Below are 8914 nucleotides of genomic sequence, written 5' to 3'. Positions count from 1 at the left end.
GAATTCCTTCTTCCGAGTGTTGCATACATCCGCACAAATTTAACACACACCACAAGTGCCATAAATAATTCGAATCGATTAAACGCATAGTGAAAATGATTTTTGAAAATTATTCTTAAGCGTATATCAGCTGAACAATTTAGTTTAATTTAAACTTTTTTCTTCGCCAAATTAATTAAAAAGCAAATCAAGGAAAACCACTTCTAGCCGACGTAACGTCCACAATTGTTACACCAATCAACAATCTCTGGCTAAATTATTGGTAATTGGTGATTGTTTTTCTTTTTTTTTTTTTTCAACATTTTAAATACTTGATGAACTTAACTTTACACTTTATACTGCGCGCATTAGTATTATTATTATTATTATTATTATGGATAATTTTTTATTCTTTTATTTGTTTTTGCGCTGCTTATGCCAAAAACCAATTTTAATCGAGAAGGCCATCGTAGAGCATTGAACTTTAAGCAAAAAAAAGTCCTACAAATTATTTACTGACGATGAATTAATTAATGCGTAAGCATATTTTGGAATTATTTTAAACAAAAACGTTAGTCTTAGTTGGAGCGCAAAAAAAAAAAAAAAGAAAAAAAAACTTTTTATTTGTTTCTAATTTTCTTAATGATAAGGTCTTCGAAACTTTTAACGACAAATTAACTGTGAATAGTTGTACAAAAGTAATATAGAGTTTTATAGGGCGGGGCAAATCAAATCGGAGATGATTTGAAATCAAATCTAAGCGAGAAACATAAAAAAAATCTCTTAAGCCCGAATTATCTGGATCCGTCATTAATATGTGACGACCTTTGCAGAAGTTCTCAGCTCTCGCGGGAGACTGAGTTCAACGGCTATCCAATTTACTATCAGTCCTACTTGGTCATTGGATTCTTTGCTCTTTGAACTCGAATTCGATATTCGAACAATTGATCTTATAAGACTTATATGCGCAAAAAGATATCTATTATGTATAAGATTTTCCAATTTTCTCATTGCATGTTTCAAGTAAAATAATTTCCGATAATGTTTGTCTACAAAAACAAAATTTTTCAATATCTGAATTCAAGATAAAAATTTCACTAATAAAATATTTTTTTTTATTATTAAAAAAAATTACTCTCTAAACTTTTCAAATCCTATGGCGAATAAGGCTCGACGTCGCTCACATTTTTCCCAACAATCGCCATATCGAACTGGACATGCTTCCACATAAGAGTCATGGCTACAAAATCGGCATCGGCGTATTCAAATCTCAGTGCGGTTTGACCTGGCATGTATTCAGACCGTCCAGCTATAACACTTATTAGGCTGCGGTCACCACCTCTTGTATCATCTGTCAGGCCATCATTCGTTTTATACATATATGGGGCGACATCCCCGGAGTGAATGGCCGTATTTACAAAAACAAAAATAAAAGAAAATATTTCGCATTTCGCATTTCGCATTTCGCATATTCCAATATTACTGAGATTATTTTTTATGTCTTTTTTGCAAATACATTGGAGAAGAAATTTAGGACTAAATCCGATCTAAGATTAAAGAATCTATCGCTGAAATGAATCAACATGTAAATGTGTAATTGTTTTCAGATCTATCTATGATATATAGCGCTACAGAGATGAGCTGCTCTAATACTAAACTGATCTCCTGATAGTCCTTTATAAATATTATCATTATTTTCTTTTATATCTAGCAGAGAAGAAGCAGTTCATTGGATTTTTTGCAAAGCTTGCATTGCCTATAATTAGACATTAGAGATTCGTTAAGGTAACATATACTACATAATTAGAGTGAGGATAGTTTAATTCAAATTTTATCCATATTCATCGATTTGATCGTTGATTGAAATCGCTCATAAAAACAAATTGCTTTCGACTTTTTTTTTTTTTTTCTCTCCGTTATGTTAAATTAACTAACTATTCATTAATTATTAATTATAGGTTAGTAATTAATTTAAGTATTAATTATCATACTCTTCGCAAGTTAATATTGAAAATGGGTCAAACGACACGAACGTACGTCTTACATAAACTGAGAACACGCGAGCTTCCAAAAAGAGAAAAATTGCTCTCTTCGCTCAATACTCATAAACCGCAACGGATATATAGTGGCGAAAATTCTCATCAAAAAAATATCATCTATACCCACCAAATATATAGGGTGATCAAATAAGTGTTGTTTTTTTATTTTTATACCCACCACTGTAAGATAGGGGTATTCGTACTCAGAAGGAAGCTTCAGAGATCCCGCAAAGTACATATATCCTTGATTGGAGTGAGATGCTGTGCCATGTCCGCCCGTGTTGTTGGCACTCTTCTGATCGCAAAAATGAAGCTATCGATTTCAAATTTGGCAGAAACATTGGAAGCTCTTACACGCGATGATGGGTATGGGTGTTTTATTTACTTTATTTTCGGAACTAAAATGGGTCGCGTGAAATTATCAATTTCCCTCGCTCAGAGACCCGCGGGTCATAGGCTGCCGACTCCCGCACTACACCTCGCTGATCCCCCACCATATGCTTAGCAAGACTTTATGGCAATGATTGTTGCGCTTCGGTGTCGACATGGCTGGCTCTCTTGCACCAAACCAATACTCTTTACGCTTCCAATTTTCGCAAGGGGATCTGCTTTTCTTTGCCAATCACAATACGCCACATAAAACTCTTTTTGTCGCTCAGTTGATTCTTTAATTACTAAGCGGTTTGAAAGTATTATCACAGTTTGAATTGGAATATCGTCTCCGAGATCTCTTGCAATTCACAATGTTCGAGCTTTTTTGGTTCTCCACGTCGTTTTTTGTCATTGACATCAAAATCACTATTTTTAAATCGTTGTAACCGAAACTGACAATTGGGATACGATGGGACTGCAGTGTTTGATAAGTGTTTGGTAAGAGATTGCTTCAAATCAAACGGCAAAAGTAATGAATGTCGAAAATGTATTCACTGAATAACTCAGTAATAATAAATAGGAAACTGTTATGTTACGGAGGTAAAGGTCAAAATCATCTAATTTAACTGATGTTTACATTGATAGTTTGCATTACTTTACCATTTCCACTTATGATGAATTTGCTTTTATTTTAAATGTTGGTTCATCCTAGTTTTGTTATACCCTACACCCACTTGTGGTAAAGGATTTATGCGATATGTTGGTGCGGGCAAATGTAACGCGCATAATAAGATAGACGTACCTTTTATTATACCGATCGATTTACAGTCATTTTCTGAATCGATCTAACCCTGTATATCTGTTTACCTGTTCGTCGGATGTCTATCCCTGTAAATTTGTCTTATTTATTTCCATCAATTCATCCTCGAGCCAAACAATAAATTGTACATACTTTGCGAAAGCGCGTGGGTGAAATAACAATGAAAGACAGGTTAACGATTTTGCTGGGCAAGCAAGGCTTATGCGGATATCAAGTAAAGCATTCAATATATGAGATATTTTTATTTATAATGTAAATCTCTCTCATAAGGAAAGTCATTTTGCATATTTAAATACAAAAATTTTAAATTAAAGTTCTTTAAAATTGCATACATGCGCAAACACACCATACAACATATATAATATATATATATATATATATATATATATACACGGTAATGGCTATTTTTCATTGTTTGTTATTTTTCTTCAACGTTATCTGTGACTCATATACTGGTTTATTAAAGATGGTAATGGCTGGTAATCGAGTTAACGCGTTATCCCAAATTTCTTTCCTTATTAAGATCATCAATGCAGAAAATAAGTAATTTGAAGACATTTCTTGTTTAAACGTGCAATAAATATTGCGGTTTCATCGTATCTTCTTCCTAGATAAAGGTTTCTTCATTAAGCTCGTGAATTCAAAATGCAAAGCAAATTAAACTTATAAACATATCTATCAACGGTCAATATCGTCAAGTTATTTCAAATCAAGTTTTCCTATAAGTGAAATCGATTTTTTATTGCAGTTAAATTTTTTTCAAATCGCCTGAAATGCTTGAATATGTCGGTACATGATGAGAATCACTTTTGAGAGTTGCATGTAAAAACTGTTTTTCACCCTGTTGCCCTTTCAACTTCATTTTATAGGAACCGTGAAAGGTTCTGAAGGATCTCATCTTAAGAAATGGGGAAGGTGGAATAAAAAAAAAACGAAATTGGCCTAAGTGACCGAGTAGGCAAAGGATCTCGCCCAACAAGTCAATGGTCGTGGGTTCAAATCTCAAGTGCGTAGAGTTTACAGTCAAGGCAATAACCTTAGATGCTTCTTTGCTTTCGATTGCAACGTTTTGCAAACCTGTGCCATATACATATATATGTCCACTGTTTTAACCAATCGCCGTTTCAATAAGCATTAGTGCTCCAATAAATCAGTTGAGTTCATTACGACGTATACTAATTATTAACTAAAGCCTTTTCGACTCTCAGTAATTTTTGTAAAATTTTGTTCAGTACCAACAGGCCAGGCCGCAAGCGCCCAATGTCTATTGGTTAGGAGGAAAGTTTAAGCAAAGACGTAGAACCGCAGACACACGGAAACCTAGATCGCATAATAATAGGTGAAATCAACGATTTGCTCTTGTACGCAAAAATGTTGGCAAACCAGGCAATCGTTCCTGAAAACTTTATGCAAAGTCTAAAACCCAACTGACATAAATGCTTATTTTACAAGATCATCTACAGCTATGCTCGACGGAGGTTGTATGCTTTCAGATGTAAATTCTATACGATAAGGAAGCCAAGTTTAAGGATTGATTTTAGAAAAATTTCAACAACTTCATAGGAACGTAAGTTTAGTTCGAAAGCAACAGAAATAAATGTAAGGGCAAGAGGACTTTTATATTTTCTTCTTCACTTCACATCCGGTTTACGGTTTTGCAAATTTTTGATCAAAATTAATCGCTTTTTGATGAACATTAACAGCAGACAGAGAATTGCGAACAGACAAACTAATGCGTAAGGCAAGCGGAGTAAGGAATAGTGTATCTATATGTACTTTCATTGCAATGTTGCAATTGTTGCCCAGCACGTGATCTGTTTTTTGGATCGGTAGTATAATAAAGTCATTATCGGCCGTAAGTGGCCCGTACGCCAAAACTTTCAGATCATTGCTGTATATAATGTTGTGAGCAAATTAGATTAGCTGTCCTTAGCTGGTGTCAAGGCAGACTCATTTAGAACAATAATCAATTTAAAAGATTGCATTTACTCCACTTACATGGATGAGCTCCTCAATTAAAGTAAAACTTGATTTAAGCATTCGAAATTGTGGTGCGTTCATAGAAGCATCTAAAGCATTCTTTCAATTTCGATTCAAGTAAAAAGAAGCTTAAAATATGCGAATTGATTTGTGTTTTTTTTAAAAGTTCATTATTACATTGCTTTAGTGTATAATACGTCGTACGTAATGAAGATTTATAAAAAAACTTATTAGCGTATAATTATAATAATTTATTATAATTAGATATTTAATTAAGAAAATGCGAGTTTATTAATTAGATTAATAGCAAAACTTATTTATGTTTAAAGTTTTTTATATCGATCACTACCAGTGATCGTAAGTGTACTAAATACACCCTGTCATTTGTTGTTCTTCTCGTAGCATATGGTGGGCATTGCATATACTTTCACGCTTGATTTGTTTTGACAACTGTGTGGCATTTGTGGAAAATCTAGCGAAAATGCAGATATCGCCTATAAATGTTCAAAAGAATTTGAAAGTGACCTAAATTTTTCAAAGGATATGCGTACAACGCCCATCCGCCTATACGACAAAATCGTGTTAGCTTCAAACTGACTTAAATAATTTGGTTACATAATGCTTCTTAAATTTTATGAAATTAAATCTAAAAAAATGCAAGAAGCTTTCTTTCTTAAGAATGAAGTCATTCAGTACTGAGTATTTCATTGACTCACTCATAGGCTGGAAAGCGTTGACTTGTTCATCGATTAAAGGGGTTCTATTTGACCAAAGATAAGATTTTATTCTGCATATTGAGCTCTTTGTACGTAAAGCTATGTCCACGCTTGGTTAAGATTAAGAGGTGGTCCAAAGAGCTGAAGGATCCTCGCATTACGAAAAAGCTATACATGTGCTTAGTTAAATCAATACTTGAATACGCCTCGGTTGTGTGGACTCCCATCTATATGTGTTATATAGATTCAATTGAAGCAGTTCTTGATGTTTGCTTTTAGATTGACCTTGATTTGGAACCCGCTTGTCTCTTTGCCTTCTTATGAAGATAGGTTGCTTCTGTTATGGTTACCGTCACTTCAGAAAAGTAGGGTCATTCTTGGTATGTCCTACTTAATCAAGTTAAGTAATGGTACTATCGATTCGTCCACATTGCAAGGTGAGTTAAGGTTTAACCGCTTCTCCACGTACTTCATATTCATTAAGCCGAGTCAATCTGAATGTAATTATGACCGCTTTAACCCGTTTAGAGTTGTTTGCAGAAACCTAAATAATGTCTATCACTAAATCTTGATATCGGATTCTTTAAAGTCTATCGAAACAACTTTGCTTAATACGCGCGATTTGCCTAAGTCGTATTTAAATTAACTTTTAATCTTAATATCTCGTTATGATGGGAAAATTAATTTGGTTACCAAGCTTTTGCATGTTTGCGACGGCTTAGGGATTCACTTGCAATTTGGTTCTGTATTGGTTGTGTGGGTGTGCCTCTGTGCTAGTTGAACACATGTTGTTTTTTTTCTTCTTATTTCTCCTTATATATCTTGTAGTAGGTTGAAATATTACTTAGTATAAGATTTACTTCTAAGGGTCAATTGAATTCGACTGTTAACTTATTTTAGCTGAATTTCATGCGTAAGTTAGTAAAATGAAAAAAAAAAATAAAATCGAAATATGAAATTATTTTTCAATGAAAAGAATATTATACTAGTACGGTTAAAGTGCACAACTATCGTTCCAATGTAAAATGAAAATCCATAAAAACGGGGAAATTGTAGGAATTGTCCGAGATTGGGAAAAAATATCGAGAACATTAGGCATTGCAAATGAAAAAAAAAAAAGTGAACAAAAACATTTACCAGAAGGAATGCTTAAGCACTTAAAGAAATTACATAGATATAGTATGATGAGGTTTTGGAGATTTAAAGCAAAAAAATACAAAAAAAAAAAAGTCTTACTCTTACTACTACTGCTACTACTACTACTACTACTTAACTTATCAGCTATAGAATTTATAGGATTTTAAATTTGGCGCTAAAAAGTATTATTGAAAAGTTGAATATGTGAGTGAATGATTTCGATCAATCTAGTGATCAGTTGGCAATCGGTTGAAGGCGATTAAAATTTTTGTAAAAGAAATTTTTGAAAAAAATTTTGAAGAAATTTCATACGATAGAGTAAATGAATGATTAAATTAATTAAGTAGCTTATGATGATGATTTGCTAAATCGAAAATATGACAAATTTATACAAAATATGTCTAATTTGTTATCGTTCAAGCGCGACTACATCTGCACAATAAACAATATATCACGACAACAACAACAACAGCAGCAACAACAAATACAAATTGAAACAAATGATATAACCGGCATAATAACAGTTTTACGTCTAACTGCGTATAATCATTTGCAATGCGACGACCTGCTGTGAGGAGATGGAACGCGTAATTGTTTTTGTTTTTTTTTTTTTTTTTTTTTTTTTTTGCTTTTTTATGATTTATAGAAATTTTGTATTTAATGCAAGCTTCCGTTTCCGTTGATATTGAAATTAAAGCAAAACAAAAACAAAAAAAATTAATAAAAACAATTACGGTATTTAGTAGAAGATCATTTTAACGAGCTGCTATAAGATGGATAAAGTACAAAGCCAGACACACACACACACACACACATACACACACAGCTACACACACACATACACAAAACAAAAAAAATAGAAAGAAAAAAAAAACAAAATTTTGGAATTTCTAGTAAACTAAATTAGACTTAAACTTACAGTATTAAATGCTGTTTATTGAAACCGGTTTTAGTTAAAAAAAAAAAAAAAAAAAAAAAAAAAAACAGAAAAAACTGTCGCTTTTTGGTTGTTCAGGTAATATGTCAAATTTCTTTTGTTTATTGTTTTATAACTACTTTTAAGTTTTAATTGTTTTGTAAATTTTGCACTTAATGACTGACTTGTTTTAAACTATATACGTATTTATTTATTTCTTTATTACCACAAATATTGAAATATTTATTTTCTTCTTCTTAAGAAAGAGATTTTTAATTTACATATGATGGTTGGGTGTTTCTTGCATTTACCTAAGATTGTTAGGTATGTTACATTAATTATTTATTTATTTTTTTATTTATTTTATTTTATTTTATTTTGTGGTTACTCTTGTGTGTTGCTGTTATTATTGTAAATTGCGGTTATACTTATTATTTGTATACGGTATAAAATATCTGGTTCACTTTGCTGCATATAAGTGAGTTATGTGCGTTTTGGCCGCCCGTTAACGACTAAATCCTCATGCTCAGTGAGTTACGAGTTTTAAGCAAAATTACAGAACTAACCAAGCCATACAGTTACAGTTAGCCAGTCAGTTAGTCAGTGATCAGATTTTTTTGTTTGCCAGCTTGCCTGTCTGCTGCATGCTTACTGACTTTGCTATCACTGCCAGCGACAGCAGACGACATTAGTAGTTAACTCAATCAGACCAGACCTGGTGTTATAAAAAAAAAAAAAAAAAGAAAAGAAAAAAAAAAAAACAAAAACAAAAACAAAAAACTCACAATCAAACGCTTAGCATATTCTGTGTACCTTTTTTTTTTTTCTTTTAATATTTTTTACTCTCTCTCGTTTAACTTTAATTAAAAGAAAAAAAATAAATAAATAAATAAGCAAAGAATATATGAAATTGTCTCACTTTCGATGATAAATAAAATAATATAAACAAAAAAAA

At 32.3% G+C, this 8914-nt stretch overlaps 1 protein-coding gene across 2 annotated transcripts in view; it reads right to left on the bottom strand.

The window, feature by feature from the left end:
- LOC119645216 (proton-coupled amino acid transporter-like protein CG1139) overlaps nucleotides 1–8588 on the bottom strand; it is a 19068-nt gene extending 10480 nt beyond the window's left edge. Inside the window, exon 1 of one of the 2 annotated variants that reach the window (XM_038045255.1) lies at nucleotides 7963–8588. The gene's annotated coding sequence lies outside the window, so the exon portion shown is untranslated. The remainder of the gene's footprint in view (nucleotides 1–7962) is intronic. The other variant, XM_038045256.1, reaches the window with a different exon arrangement.
- Between the last annotated feature and the right edge of the window lie 326 nt (nucleotides 8589–8914).

The sequence above is a fragment of the Glossina fuscipes genome, unplaced genomic scaffold (assembly GCF_014805625.2).
Source record: "Glossina fuscipes isolate IAEA_lab_2018 unplaced genomic scaffold, Yale_Gfus_2 1, whole genome shotgun sequence".
In the NCBI taxonomy this organism is placed as follows: Eukaryota; Metazoa; Arthropoda; class Insecta; order Diptera; family Glossinidae; genus Glossina; species Glossina fuscipes.
The sequence above is the reverse complement of the archived record's forward strand: the minus strand, read 5'-3'. Positions and strand labels throughout refer to the sequence as shown.